Source organism: Plecotus auritus (assembly GCF_963455305.1).
Source record: "Plecotus auritus genome assembly, chromosome: 1".
NCBI classification, from domain to species: Eukaryota; Metazoa; Chordata; class Mammalia; order Chiroptera; family Vespertilionidae; genus Plecotus; species Plecotus auritus.
In genome coordinates this window covers 176,056,432-176,073,001 of record NC_137770.1, presented here as the reverse complement: position 1 = coordinate 176,073,001, position 16,570 = coordinate 176,056,432, and the positions used below count along the sequence as shown (strand labels likewise).

Sequence of the window (16,570 nt, the reverse complement as noted above, 5' to 3'; positions counted from 1 at the left end):
GTATTCTTCAATAGAACAGGTCTCCATATTAATCATCTCACAAGGATTACCACAGAGATTTAAAAAAATACAAAACAGCATTTTTAAAAATAACTGACACCAAGCAGTCACATCATAAAGATGAATTTAATTTTAATCTAAATGGGTCCAATTTAAATAGAAGCAAATAAATGGTAGTGTTGCTAAAATAGAAACAGGTGGGTCTGTGAAGAATGAAGACGGTATACCATCATCTTGTTATTTCAGTCCTCTCTATTACCTCTTTCTTAACATTATACCATCAGAAATAGCAACACGCAGCACATAATGAATTATCCAGAATGCAAAGGGCTGAGCTAAATGCATAAAAAGCTTTCTTACATAAGAACACAAATAAATTCAGAGTGACCTATTGACAAACACCACTTCTAGCTGCTACACTATTGCCCTGACTGCAAGTAAACCAGTTTTTCCTTCTATTCACTCCTTTCATTTATGAAAATCTCTAGACAGTAACTGGGGATAGCAGTTCAGGAGGAAAGTAATGTCTTGACTACATGCCAAATAATCAAAAGCAAAATATTTCTGGTGCTATCCCTTCAAAGGACAGAAGTTCAAGAACAAATGGCACCTTTATCATCTGTAACATAATTAAAACTTAATTGTGTAATCATTTAAATATATACATTTATTGGAGACAATCCCATCATTCCGGAAATAAATCAAACCATTCACAAAACTCCTCAGTTGTAAACCTTGCACAGAGGAAAGTGCACAATGTCACAATATACAGTGTATCATTAGAGTGAAAGAAAAAAATATATTAAAAATAGTGGATGGACAGAAAACTACTTAATGCGTATTTCCTTTTTTAAAAAGAACTTGCAGAAGAAATGGCATATTGGATCTCACTTACGTCCATTCCAACTGAATTTTAACCAAATGCTGTGACTGAATGGGACCCAAAGGTATGCCTCTCTTCCACAAGAAAAAATTCTAAAACCTGGAATGCACTACAAATATGCAAACCTCCCTCATTCATTCACGAAGGAGCAAAACACAGTGAAGTGGGTTCAGAAGTTGCCTTTACTAGGGGAATTCTCAAAAGAAGCACTCTCTATGCTATTATTTTACAGTTTCACTCTTAGGACAAGTTAAAGCCACATCTTAAACAGCTGTACTCAGGCACGTTTCCTACGTATTTCTCGCATTGTTCATACATGGAATGAATGAAATATTTAATCATTTGCTGTTCTATTTAGATAGTCCTACTTTAACACAAACTTATCTGATATTTCCCTATATTAATAACATTCAAATTATATGTGTATGTGCAATAATAAACACTAGACATAATTATATCTCTGTATCCATTTCCTTAAAAGGTAACACTTATTTCAGACAAGGATTAAAATAAGCACACACAGCAGAAAAGTTGTAATGTATATTTTGTTTTTTCAGGCTATGAAATAGCTTACATTTCAATATATATAAGCTAACAACATAAGAACTGTCAATAAAACACCCTAGTTGTACTTCTGTTTAAGAATTAAAGGTATTTTTTTCTTCTATGTGTTAAGGAACACCTTTAAACAACCATTAAAAAAAAAGAAGAAGAAGCATATTTGAAGTCAAAGGTTCACAAAAATATCATGGGCAAAAGGAAAGAAAAAGAAAATGTGAACCCAAGATGATTCCAGCAGGGAAGAAATTTCCCCACATACAGAGGTATTAGCCATGAAGCAAGGGAAAGCTAGAGGCCCCAGTATGAAATTGGAGCTCCTTGAATTTACAGACTCAGGGGATCCAGGCAAGGTGCTAATCTTCCATTCCACCTGCGCCGATGACCTGCAACTACTTCACAAGCACAAGTCTTCTCAAAGTCAGTCAAACCAGAATCATTTGGATCAGAAATGTATTTAGCAATCATGTGAATAAAGACATAATTTCTCTAATCACCTGCCTCAGAGAGCATTAAAATTCTGAATCAGAATCATCACTCTTTTCTTTTACATAATTATGACATCAGTTTGAAAGTGCAACTAGGCTCGTCTTAAACAGCCATCACACATCACAGTACCGAATACTTACGAGTGGTAAATGAAAAATTCTGATCGCAAAACAACTGACATTTGCATGTTACAATAAAACCACATAACTCCCTCCTCTAAATGTTTCATGTGATGTCTCCTTGAAGTGGCTTTCACTTTAGCTATGTGTGGCTTCCTTTGTTTGCTTTAGTGACAAAAATATAAAAATGAATATAAAGAAGCAAAGTCTCTAAAACAAAGGCCAAAAGTATTTAGAATCGCTAACATGAGGTGTTTGGTTTTTTTCCAGCGTTAACCTAGCGGAAAAACTCAAGACCCAATAAAAATACCTTTTTTATGTAACTCATAAAGCACTTCTTTATGGTTTAGATTAGTTTGTCTTCTAACGCTGTGATAAGGTCAGTAATGCCAAGTAAAGCCTAATTCACTGTCCAGTCCGATTGTTTGTGAGCTTCAGTTACGTATTTCTAAAAAGGAAGCAGAAATACTTGCTCCACAGAAGTGCTAGCTTTCCCTACCACAGAAAAGGCCAATTAAGTTCTCACTAAGCTAATGTCCAGTACCAACAATATTTTATGTAAAATCAAATCCCTAATAAAGTACCTTTTCTAAAAGTTAATGCATACTGCCTAATGAATTTGGCCTTGTATGCACTTCAACGTAATGTTATGGTGGAAAAAAAAAACAGAATCTGGAGTTAAGACTGTTCAAGTCCAAATGCCTGCTCCACCACTTGCTCGCTTATGTGACCTTGGAAAGGAACTCAATCTCCCCTTGCCTCAGAGTTATTGGAAGGATAAAAGTAAGTAATGCGTGTGCAGGGTGTGCCGTACACAGTAATGTCATTAACGTTTTTAGAATAGAAAGCTCAAAAATACATAAAGACCCTTTATTACTTGTTTATTTACTTTGAGCAAGATCCGATAGAGAAGCAAAGTAGCTGACAAGAGAACAGAAGTATAATTGTGTGAAATCACATAGTCCAAGACATATGCCAGTAATAAACACACCAACTTTCTAATCATTATTCCTTTAAAAAATATGTATTTCTTCCACTCCCTGAAATGACAAAATTTTTAAATAAATCTCAGGGTAGGCAAAAGCCATTAGACATTTTTTTAAATTTATCATTCCAGAGTACAGCTATAGAAAAAAATACATGAATTAGGTAAGGAAAAGATCAAGTTTCTTAACACAGGTGGGATTATTTTCCCATGTTACAGATGCAGAACCTAAACTAAAGATTTGTGAACTCACTCATCCAGACTGACTGGCTCCAAAAATTCATTTGGTTGCCAGGCTTATTAGATAAAGGCCTGGGCAGATCTACTAAGGACATAAATTGGGGCAAATAACTAAAAAAAAGAGAGAAAAATCCAGATGTTTAAAAAGATTTGAAAAGGCTAGAATCAGAAAATGAGGTAAGCATGATGAAATCAAATTAAGGTGACACTTTAAATTTTGTGCTTAGAATTGTAAAAAAATAATCACAACATCCAGAGTGAAGGAGACCTAGCTTATAAGTTCACATGAAAATTCCTGGGGAGGGAGATGAGAAGGTCAGGTATTCAATACATCAAGGTTACTAGAAAAAGCAATTCAACTTGGCCTACATTAATAAAATGTATATGCTGGTGCTGCAGGGCGGTAAACAAACAAGTACTAGCATCATCGTACTTTGGTGATGAACAAGTATATCTTTTACAGTCAATTTGTTTGTTGGCGGGTGGTGAGGTGACAAAACACATGATTAATTACATGCTAGGCATCTAAGCACTGGGAAGATGAAGCAGACGAGCCCTTGTTCTGGATGACTTCAAGGTTAAAGAGAACATTTTGTTGCAAATGTTTGTGATACATGAGTGTACCAAGTATATGAAGTAGCGCAGACAGCTGTGCCTGAGGGGATCAGAGAAGTTTTACGCAGATGAGGACACAATAATAAGCAAGAGTGTGCCATGGAGTAGTAAAGCAAAATGAAGCCATGAAAGGTATCTTTGGGATTTTTCAATAGTTTAGTTCAATCAACTTTATATAAACATAGAGAAGCATTCAGCGTACACATATGAATAAAATATGTTCTCCCTGCCCTCAAGAATTTACATTGTTATACATTAGAGACTTAAAGTAAATTAAACACAATGTAAAATATGCCCTATTACATGCATTTTCAAAAGTCATGCAATATAGGATAAATTCCATAATATATATAGAGTTCCCACAAACCAATTTAAAAAAAAAAAGGGTCAACCACCAAATATGGGATCAGCACAATCAGATGTTCATCTTAAAATGATCACTATAGTGACAATATGGGAGGGGACAAATTTGAAAGCAAATAGTCTATATTGGGAGGTTACTATTGCACTAGGACTAGGTGAAGCAAAAGACCTGAACTTCACCACAGGTTTAATTAACTGCATTGCTGGTTGTAACATCACCCACGATAGGACACACATGAGAAGAAATAGCCCACTTTATCCTGACCATACCTGTCCATAGCAACGACTGTATACAAGGCTTGAGAGAAAGCTCTAGAAAAAAAACTAGGTTGCAAATACAGATGTGTTTATCATCAGCCTATAAGCAATAGTCAATCCTATGAGTATAAGGAGATAAAGTTGCCTGAACAAACGTGTAAAGGGATAAAGGGACATCCACATTTAGGACTCAGTCAAAAAAGCTGGGGGAAAAAATAGTCAGAGAAAGAGGAAATCCAAGAAAGCCAATGAGGGCAATGTTTCAAGAAGAAAGAGGTGGCCCCTCATGTCAAGTATCATAGAAAGCAGCAGGTAAACAGTCACTGGTGACTGATGCCAAGCTGTATCTAGAGGCCCCCAAACTACAATGGATTTGACAGAGTGTAGGAGATGAGGACGTATATACTTTAACGCAGGTTACTTCTAGAAGCAGAAAGCTGTGCTTTCAAAGGAGCTATCCAATAATGAAATAATAATAATACCTAACGGGCATCGAGAGCTCTTTTTGAGCCCTCTCAGGGTTACAGCAACCTTGCAATGACAACACTTATGATCATTTCCAGTTTCCAGTAGGAAAAATGGGCACAGGGTGGTTCCATGACCATCCCATGAACACTCAGCTGGCACATGGAGAAAGCAGGATTTAAATGCAAGTTCTGTCAAACTGTACACCAATGGTCTTTCCACACTCTGATGCTGCTTCTGGATCACTGGAGACACTGAGGGCTGGGGGTCGGGAAGAGCTTGTTAACCATTTAACATTTTTTGGAAGCTTGCTGAACTAGCTGACTTTAAAAGTCGCTTCCACTTTCAGGAGCCCATGATTCTATCATACACCTGGCTCACAGATATATAATAGCCACAGAAATCCAGATAAACATGCCTATCACTCCTCTTGCAACACTTTTTATGCCACTTTCATTTTAAAAATAAGCCCACACCCTAACAACATGCAAACATGTATATATACGTGTATATGTATATGCATATGTATACATATTAGTGTATATATATATATATACACATATACATATATGTCACACTGAAAAAATTAATATTAGTTCCATCTACTTTTGCAAAAAAAACAAAAATGAAAGTACAGTCTACGACAGGGGTCCTTAAACTACGATGACAGCTAATCATTCCCTATTCTGCACTCCACAGCATGTTGCATCTTGTGCTATTAAAGTAATTACAACTTATATTGTGATTTTCTTTCATCCCCCATGCTGGACAGTAATCTTTAAAAAGTGACTATTTTATTTTAAGCCCCAAGAAGATAGCACAGAGCCAGGCAACAAGTGGGCGGTAAAACAAACTATGATGCATTCATGAACAGGATGGAAGGATAAATGGCAGATAAATGAAGGAAATATTTTTAACAGCCATTTAATACTCAAAAACAGGATATGTAATCCATTTACCAGCTGGAATATTACAGTTATATCAGACTTGAGGGGAGCAGTATAGAAAATTGAGTGACAATTGTAAGAGGCATGGGTTATGGATTTTTTTTAATTTATCTTTACTATGGATTTAAAAACTGACATCAAAGTTCACTTTCAAAAAAGCTCCGGAAATAGATTTTTTTTCCTAGATACAGTACCACCCAAAGGCAAAGTAAAAACTTTAGTCAATTCACTGAATTATTTTTTAAAGATCACTTCTTTAGAAACTGCTATTAAAGGTAACCAATTTTATCCTAAATAAAAAATTAATCATGGAATTTCGGGCATGGCCCCTGGGAGATGTTTAAGAAAAGAAGATTTCATGGGGTACTTTGAAATCTCTCCAGAGGTGCTTACTTATACATTTTAAGACCTATTCAATCTACAGATCTGGCTAGCACAAGTGTATTCTCTAATCTTCATCTTGGCCTTTTTCTTTTCCCCATCAAGATGCACATGACATAACATTCACTTGCACACAACACTAGCATGTTTGAATCCAGATTCTAATAAGCTATACTTTAAAATGCTCACGGAAATAAGGCAAACGTTGACACAGATTACAAGAATGTATAATTACACCATGATTAAAGCGTATCAATAAGATGAGAAAGATAAGTTATGCAAAATGCACACCCTGACAGCTGCCGTTTCATTCCTTTCTCTCCCGCATGAGAACACACATCAGCATGCAAGTGAAGAGCAAAATTTGGGAGTTGACCATGAATCCATCCTAATTCATACATAGATATCCCATAGAATAAAAAGCCCAGTGACCAAACGGCAGAATGATCAGAACGACCAGTCGCTATGATGCACAATGACCACCAGGGGGCAGACGCTCAACACAGGAGCTGCCCCCTGGTGGTCAGTGCACTCCCACAGTGGGAGTGCCGCTTGGCTCACTGGGATGTGGTGCTCCCATAGCCGGCAGATCCCTGCAGGCCAAGCCCCCCACCAGTGCACGAATCCCATGCAATGGGCCTCCAGTTTTAAAACAAGTCATTTGCAAACTCTGTGCCTTATCAGTATCTGTTAATGCCTCATAGCTGAGTGTAACACAGAAATGTGTTGTGACACCACAGTTGGAAGCCACTGACCTCTTTTAGGCCTCAGTGAAACTTAAGCTTGTTATCAAATTACAATTGAACTCACTGGGTTAGCCAAATTCAATGGCCTTAGGAGCTGTTTATCAACAACCTTCAAAGACTGGGTGCCAGAAGTAAGAGCAGGCAGGAGAGGCAGGTTCAGCTCTGGTCAAAGGGGGTACTGAGCTGCCTTCATGGTGTGATTCGCAAAGTAAACAAAGGAACTGGCCGGTCCTCCATTACCCCACTAACACCACAATAGTTCATGTTATCATGCTATCTTTATTACTTGCCTGCATTACAAATAAAAGCAAGCAAATAAAAGCCAACGGCCTCTAGAAAATCAATGTTAAAATGCATCTGCTATCCAGGTTTTCTGGAAGGTTCCTACTCATAGAGCAGATGAGGTATTTGACAGCTGAAAGCTGCAGAGGAACTGGAGAAAACACAACTGAATGGAATTTCATTGGGAAGGGCAATCAGAGGAAAGGTATGGCATGAGGACAGTGGCACTCCTCCAACCAAGAGACATCCTGGGAAGAACGCGAGATTGGCCCACCAGTGAAGAGCGTGCGTTCCAGGAAGTGTAAAAGGCTTGCAGGAGGACACAGAAGGGCAAAGCAAGAGCACCCACCGAAGCACCCAGGTCCAAGGTGCCAAAGGTTTCACAGAAGGAGGCAAGCCAAGATGAAACTTTGCTCCCTTCTCCATTTTCAAGAGACCCTGACAATGTGACATGGTGTTAAAGGAAGGCTGCTGGGATGGCAAAGGACCCAGGAACCATGCCATGTGGAGAAGAGCTAGAAAATTTAAAAACATGATAGTAAAGGTTGCTACTATCCAATAAGCTTTCTTGTGGAAGACACAAAGCTCATTTTATGGAACTCGACAGGACAATGGGAGGAACAATACATGTGTACGTCAGAGCATCAGATGGAGGTCAAGCATAAGGAAACATTCTGGCGAGCAGAAATGGCCAGGATGAAGCAGGGAGTCTTAGGAAGCAGGGAATTCTTCCCACTAAATGTGTTCACGCAGCAGCGGAATTACCATCCGTCAGGGAGGAGGGACAGGGGTTCCCCACTGGGTATGGCCCCAGCTGGACTTCTGGTGCACCTTCCATTTCTAACAATATGACTTGTTCATTTTGCTTAGGCTCAGACAAAAGGTTCTCCCTAATTCAAAACTGCACAAATTTAGATTTAGATCACATTTACAATCCAAATAAATGAGGATCATTTATTCTCTCCATTCAGAAGATCCCCATAATTCACACCAGTACTAAATGTCACTGATTGATCTAAAAAAAAAAAAAAAAATCACCTAAATCTCTGATGCATCACAATAGTGTTCTCTCTTATTCAGTTGATAGCGATGATGGACAACATCTGCATGTGATCCACTGTGAAAGATACTTAATACTTGAAATCCATAGTTAAATTGCCACTCAACCTTTACTTTTTAGGACTGAATAATCTCTCAGTTGCTGTTGCAATTTTGAAGTCCTTTAAGCACTGGGGGTGGGGGGTGGAGGACAGATTCTTATTTTTTTTTAAATATATTTTATTGATTTTTCAAAGAATGGAAGGGAGAGGGATAGAGAGTTAGAAACATCAATGAGAGAGAAACATCCATCAGCTGCCTCCTGCACACCCCCTACTGGGGATGTGCCCGCAACCAAGGTACATGCCCTTGACCGGAATCGAACCTGGGACCCTTTAGTCCGCAGGCCGACGCTCTATCCACTGAGCCAAACCAGTCAGGGCAGATTCTTATTTTTTAACATACTCTGAATTTTCCACGTCCGTGTCTGGAAGTGCATGTGGAATGAGACAGAGTGCTGAAATAGAATTCTGATCGTAGGTGAGGGGTACAGAGAGGTTGCTGAATGCAAATGAACATAAATTGACATTAATAAGATTTTATGTAGGAAACTATTCTTTCCTTAGTCTTCAACTCCCTAAAAGAAAAGTATTTCTGCACTAGGAAGACAGATTAAATCCTGGCCCATAAACCAGAGCTCCCTGGCTGGCCTACTTTAATGGGGGCCATATGAGCAAGTCTGGGCCAATGTAGGTCCCATGGTCCTCTGTGAGAATAGGGCTAAGAGCAGGTGCCTCAGCATACTGCCTCCCTGTTGATCTCATACGAAGGCTGGCTTTTCTCAAAACATGCACCATGTAGACATGCTATCCAGGGAGCTGACTCACAAGCAGCCTGAAATCACGTGATGGGCCTGAAGATTTTTTTGTCTGTGTTACACAGACACCTAATATCTGCACCTGCAGTATGTTTTATATCTCTGTTCTGGTTCCCAAATGCATTAACTTTTATTCATTTGCACATTTCTCTAAGTAAATAATATAACTGTGAAAGTCAATCTGGGCCTCCCAGATCCTTGTCATAATAGTTACACCCCCCACCCCCACCCTTCCACCCAACTTGGAATCATCACAAGTCTTCCAGAGAAAAAAGCATCACCCCCCCTTGACTGACACCCTATAACTGACACTGACCCACTGAAAAACAAGCACTCCCTGGGTAAGCCACTCCTGCTAGGTATGCTGCGCAGGATGGCAAAAAACAATTTCAAATAATGACACACAGCATTTCAAAACTCATGTGAAAAAATTCTTCTATAGGATTGGCACTTACAAATCAGGAAACTCAACAGATGTTTGTGATTTGCCTGTGATTTAAATTACACAAAATTTCAAAATAGAAAAGAACCTAATAATTGAGAAATTTAAATCCCTCTTATTCTTGCATCTGGTATTTCATTCATATAACAACCATCTATCAAGTGCCTATTCTACAGCCCTGGCCCAGTGGGTCAGTTGTTTGAAGCGTCACCCCACACAACAAAAGGTTTTTTGGTTGGATCCCCAGTAAAAAATTGATGTTTCTCTCACATTGATGTTTTGTTCTCTCCCCCGCCCCCTTTCCTCTCTCTCTAAAATCAATAAAACATACCCACGCAAGAATTTTCAAAAAAATGCCTATTCTTCAGTGCTGAAGATAAATGGAACCAGGCCCCACTCTCCTGAACTCTCCACTTCCTAAAGGGGCGGGGACAGAAAGGTAAACAAATAGTCAAAGCAACATGCTCTATTCAGGGTGTCTGCTGTAAGAATGAAGAAGCTGAGTCCCTTTACTCCAATAGAAGGTATCAAGAGATATGAGTCCCAGAGGAGGTGACATTTGAACAGCTTGAATAATGAGAATTAAATAATGAAAACTGTTATCATGCAAATAATCAGACCGACACAGAGCAGGTATCTGTGTACTTTAATTTATTAGCATTAAATATGCATAACAGACCAACAATGTCAGGTTTAATTTTGTGCGCGCACACACACACACACACACACTCTTGCACAAAACCACTTGTGATTCCTCTGTTTGTAAAAAGCAAAAATAAGAATAACACAAACTTGAAGTCCTGACTCACGTTCTGTCATTCTAAGAGAATGTATTGTGCTTTTAATTTGATAAAATGGAATAGCTTATAAGATGTTTAAAAACAAATATCCAGGGATGGCTTAAAGCCCACTTAGGAGAATATAAGGAGTCAGCAGAATTGGTGCCACTTTTTTTTAACTTTCCATAGCCCATATATCTTCCCGCTGGATAGCATCTAATGATGTTTGGGGGCCAGGAGGTTGTGTTGGGAAAGGTTCATTTCTGGATTACAAAAGCATTACAGAAAATGATAAATTGAGATATAAATAATGGAAGAGGGTTTCATTTGTTTTAGTTTGTGTGTGTTTTTTTCATGAAATTTGCCAGGTCATTTTCTCTTCAAGTCCAAGTCTGGACAATAATTAAAATATATAAATAACCCAATAAATCAAACATTGAGTGATTAACATATCTTTTTCTGCTCATCAAATATTGATCAGCCTAAGGAGAATTACAACAAAACTGAAAGAAGCTTTCAAGTTCAAGCTAATATAAGTTGAAAAGGATTTAGCCTTTTAAACTCAATTGGCACAAAGCCAGTCCAAATGACTAAATAACAAAACTGCTCTCAGTCTCATTATGCCACCTTTTTAAGGTCTCCTCATCCTCCATTCCCTAATATGGCTGGAGAAGGAAGCAATTACCAACCAGTCACCATACAGAACCATTTACAACAAATCATAACTTAATGTAATATACTCAAAATAAACAAATAGTTTTTCTCCACGTATTACAAATAGTTTTTCTCCACGTATTGCTTAAGGAGGCAGGTGAGAATTTTATAATGCCCAGATCATTCAGTTAGAATTTATTCAGTGCATAATAAGCAAGGCATCAAGCTAGGCATCACTGGTTCAATGACTATAGTTGCAAAATGAAAATTTGGAATACACACATCAACAAAAAATGTTATGTAACTTCCAAGTTTACGCAGCAACCTGGGAGACATACTATAGACATTGACATACTAGAATTTCCAAAACATTCCAATGCTACATAGTAGAGACAACTAAACATTTAATATCAGAAGTAGTAGTAGCTCCTCCCCCAAAAAAGAAAAATTGGGGTTGCAGAAAGAGACTCTACATGTTTTAATTTTAGAGCTGATGATTTTTTTTTATTTAACTCCATATGAATAAAATTCTGTCTTTGAACATCAACCATCATTCTTCTAGTTTCACAACTGTAGAAAGTACCTGAAATTGACAACACTGTAAGGTGGTATGTCATGATCTGAAGGCAACTGTTAACATAAATCTCTGACATCCATTTGTTTGTTTTGCTCTTGGCAGGCATGTGCAGAATTTCCAGTTGCAAAAGATAGGAATAAGTTCATAGAAAGTCAGATAGACCATATTTTAAAATAGAGCCATAATATATTTAGCTGTGAGGCAAATGCATGGATTAGGGCAGTGGTCGGCAAACTCATTAGTCAACAGAGCGGCAAACCGTGGCTCGCGAGCCGCAGTTTGCCGACCACTGGATTAGGGGAATAAAAAGAAGAAAAACACCAAGTTCTATTCCTCTCTATGATCGTATCAATAAGAACCCATCAAGTTCCAAAAACACAGCATTTTAATACCTGATTGCTGCTTCCTCCGTATTTTTTTAATATCTAAGACTTCAGCTACCTGAGTGTACCTTTATAAAATGGATTTGAGCTCCCAGGAATAGGTCTAAATCCTCCAATCAATAGTCCACTTATTTAAGACATTATTCAGAACACCTCACCATGGAGGAATATGAAATGTTTTATTTGACTTCGTATATGAAACATAATTGATGGCTTATCAATTAATACAGCCTGTACGAATATAGCAGATGAAATATTATAGAATAAAATGGGTTAAAAATGCTGAAAATGTCAAGACGAAAGACTTAATTTACAAACTGCAATCTATTTCAGTGTCTACATCATTCCCACCAGATGACTGTATTTTAAAAAAGAAGTGGTGCCCTAGCCGGGTAGCTCAGTTGGTTAGAGCATCATACCAATATGCCAAAGTGATGGGTTCAATCTCCAATCAGGGCACATACAACATGCAACCAATGAATGCATAAATAAGTGGGAATAGAGGGAAGGGCAACAGACGAAACAAAGCAGTGCACTCATCATATACAGTTTCATTTCCTCCAAGCATTTTACTGTCACGTAGCAAAGTTCTACAGCCAGAAGGGAATGTTAGGGCCAGACTAAGAGTTAAAGGCAGAATCAGGCAGGGATCAATGAAGAGAGCTAAAGTTTGAAAAAAATGCCTGTGGAGCATCACTACAGAGAAAAAACAGACTACTGAGCATGTCAGGGGAGGGAAGGAGTAGTTATTCTTCTATTTAATGCCCTCCATCTTTCGCCTTATATTATGCAACTAGAGGCCTGGTGCACAAAATTCGTGCTCTCGGGGTGGTCCCTCAGCCCGGCCTGTGCCCTCTCGCAGTCCCGGAGCCCTCAGGGGATATCCAACTGACAGCTTAGGGCCATCAGTTAGACATCCTTAGCGCTGCTGCAGAGATGGGAGAGGCTCCTACCACTGACGCTGCATTCGCCAGCCGTGAGCCCAGCTTCTGGCTGAGCGGCCACTCCCCCTGTGGGAGTGCACTGACCACCAGGGGGCAGCTCCTGCACTGAGTGTCTGCCCCCTGGTGGTCAGTGCGCGTCATAGTGACCGGTCGTTCTGCCGTTTGGTCGATTTGCATACTAGTCTTTCATTATATAGGATGTTTCTTTCTTAAAAATGTAAATGTAAAACAATGGATCATGTTATTCTAATTTCCAACAAATGTTACTACCAAGATGTTTTCTCTGAATTTTTATACTTTCCTTTTTTTTTTTTAATCCAAGAACAATCTAAATGAAACAGCTAGTTTTGCTAAATGAAGTAGCTTTTCCAAGGTAATCTAAATGAATGCTTTTCATCTCTAATGCTGCATCCATTTCCTTTCATTCCTAAGGTTTGGAATACTGATAAGGGTCTCTGAACACACTCGAGAAGGTGCTGCAAACCTGAAAAATCACAGCTAGTTGAAACTTAAATTCAACCTACTTTTCTAAAGTTGCATTCTGGAAGTACAAGTCAAGAAAATCATACTACTACTCACAAGCAGAACTTTATTTGTAAATAGCAATTTGTTACACAACAAAAACCAGCTCACTCTAATGAAGGTAACTGTAAACAAATGCCATGGCACATTGGTAATAATGATCCAAATACTCTTCTTTCTCTATGTAAGCAAATACTTCTAACTGCATTTGGTACAAGGAGATAAAGCTTAAGGAGCACAGAAATTTCCTCAAAGATAATCCCTTTCCTGCATTAAAGAATAAGTCAATCTCAGTGCATGAAGATGAAGTTCTAGCAAAATTTAGAGTGAAGTCATGGTTTTGTGAACTGTCTTATGTAATTTTTATGAATATGAAAAATTGTTTGGTAATGTTCTCCATTCATTATACACGTACTCTGTACTCACCAAGTATCTGTATACATATTCAAGGGGAACTGCTATTTCATAGTGGACTGATCATCAAAATAGAGTATCATCTCAAATAATTAACCATAAAAATCATACTTATGACAAAATGTTGAACCCAACATTTGCTAATGGCTTTTAAGCCAATAACATACAGTCTGTAAGAAAGCGTAAGAAAAATAGTGGCAGTGTGTCCACCTTAAAAATCAGGATTCACCAATAAAACTTTTTTCTTAAAATAAAATTTCACATTCAGAATTTCACATCGAGAGGCCTATCAAAACAAATGTAAAATTAACTTTTCTATTTTGTGTTTATTAACCACATTTGCATTGTAGTTCTATAATAGTATATAGACCAAACTTTTGGAATTATGGATTGGTGTACTTATGATGAAAAGCTCCATTTATAATATACAAGGTATCCCCAAAAATGCATACACTCACTTCTGTAGATTCTTTTAAATTCTGAAAATGAACCATATATTAAAAACACTGACTTTGCAATCTCAAAGTGTTCCATTTTGGGGGGACATTCTGAATATATACTATAGCACTGGGGAGAAAAGTAAGGCAAACAGCCACCGAATGGTTGAATGGGCTCTTTCACATTAACTGGTAAAGACACGAAGCCTGAATGTACGAACAATTATTTTTTGCATTCGTCACTGGATGACAATTTTGCATTTACATGTAGAATCCACACTTTGTGATTTTAAAACAGGGAATGTGATCTATGTGTTTGCACATAAGTAATTTTTCATTGCTGACACGTTTACTGCTATCATTTGAATTGCAAGCTTTGTATTAATTGTTTGAAACTAGGTAATCTTAACATACACATTGGAGTTACACCTAAACTTCACACATTAGAGAGATATTTATTATTCTCTGATATTTTAGCAAAAGGTCTTGTTTTAAATGTCAACAGAAAGCCTTAAAACAAACCATAGTTCTTTTGAATGAATATGAATTGACTGTTTACAGGAGGATCCATGCCTGCAGAAAGAATAGCTGTGCATCTGTAGTCCCATTTCCAGTCATTTTTTCAGGTATTTCCTTCTTATTTTGATGGGTCTATGAATACTACATTGAAGCAGGAATGATTTTAATATAACCAAAACAAAATAAGATATTTTATTCTCTTTTTCTTATAAAGGAGACCACAATTTCCCCCGTAAGCAAGAGAACACATACACAAAACTTTCAAAACTGAGCAAATCTGAATGAAGCAATGAACAGTTCTGAAGCCCCACATGAATTCTGATTTAATGGTCTTTAGGCTGCTGGGGTACTTCACCTAAGGGCTCATTATGCAAATGACTTTATTGCCTTCACTCTACTTGCAAGCTCTGGCCACATAAGAGCCTATCTCTGTTCTACACCTCTAACTCCCCCCCCCCCCCCCCGCACCTCTCTCTCATTCTCTCTCTCTCTTCACCAGCCAGCCTAGTTTCCAATTTCAGAGGCCCGCTCTGCGCCTAGCCCACGCCCAGCCCTGCTTTGCTCTGCATTGTGACCCCAGGAATGAGGGATACTACTTAATCCTGGAGGTTCTGCTATGTTGTATCATCCTTCCAGGTTTCCTAGGACGGTTCCTCCCCGACTCCACCACGGAATACAAGGGCGGTGGATTCCCCCGTGCGATAGAGGAGACCACTGCCTCTCCCGTTCCTCCCCCCACGCATCCCAGCTTCTCTTTGCCAGAAACCTCAGAGCCATCTCCGCCAGAAGTAGAGGATCCCGGGCTCTGGGAGAATCAAACAGCCCATTAAGAAAGGGGTGACGGGCACGGAGGAAGCCAGGGAGGCGAGTTCACCAATAGGGAGGTGTGCTCCAGAGGGGAACCATACGAGAGCAATGACAGGTCGGCGGGGGAAGGCTGAGGGTGGCGAGGGAGCTTGGAGAACTGCTCTTGTCTTCCGCAGGGCCTGTGGGGGAATCCCGGGGCAGGGACGGTGGGACTCTCGGGTCGTTCCCCGCCTCCCCGCCCCCGCGCGTGCCCTCAGCCACCCCCTCCGCCCGCGGCCGCCCCCGCCCCGCGCGGAAGGCAGCGCCGGGCTCCCCCACGCTCTCCCGCTCTCTCGCGAGTCCTGTGCAGGCCCTTCCAGGGGGAGGGGAAGGGCGCGCGGAGGGAATTGCTGCAATGGATCGCCCAGAGAACCCCTGCCCGAGGCAGGCAGTCTGTGGAGAGCCACCGCCACATAAAAATGCCGTATTAATTTTTTAAAAGCCATAAATCACCCCTCCCTATGCAAAAGAAAACCATAAACCCGATCCCATGCAAGCCAGTGAGCAGCCACCCACTTCCTATTTCTGTCACAGCAGCTACACCCTGCCAGCAACCACCCCCCGGGCGCCCCCTCTCGCCACCGCCACCCCCGCGGCCGCCTCCTCAAGGCTCAGCCATTTGCCAACTGATGCCCCCGTAAACAAAAATGCCCCAAGTGGGCCTGGGTGGGAGGCCTGGGAGAAGGGCGCGCGAGAGAGGGGGACGAGGGTTGCACAATATCCTAGAAGGTCCGTGGCTGGAGCGGGGAGAGAACCCGGGGCGGGGGCGGGGAGGCGAGCCGCCCGGGTGCCTGCGGCACACGGTGC

The 16,570-nt window shown here is 39.8% G+C and overlaps 1 protein-coding gene across 2 annotated transcripts in view; it reads right to left on the bottom strand.

Moving 5' to 3' along the window:
• The window catches only part of PPP3CA (protein phosphatase 3 catalytic subunit alpha), a 334,519-nt gene that overhangs the window by 317,050 nt on the left and 899 nt on the right, over window positions 1-16,570 (bottom strand). The gene's annotated exons all lie outside the window — the stretch shown is intronic.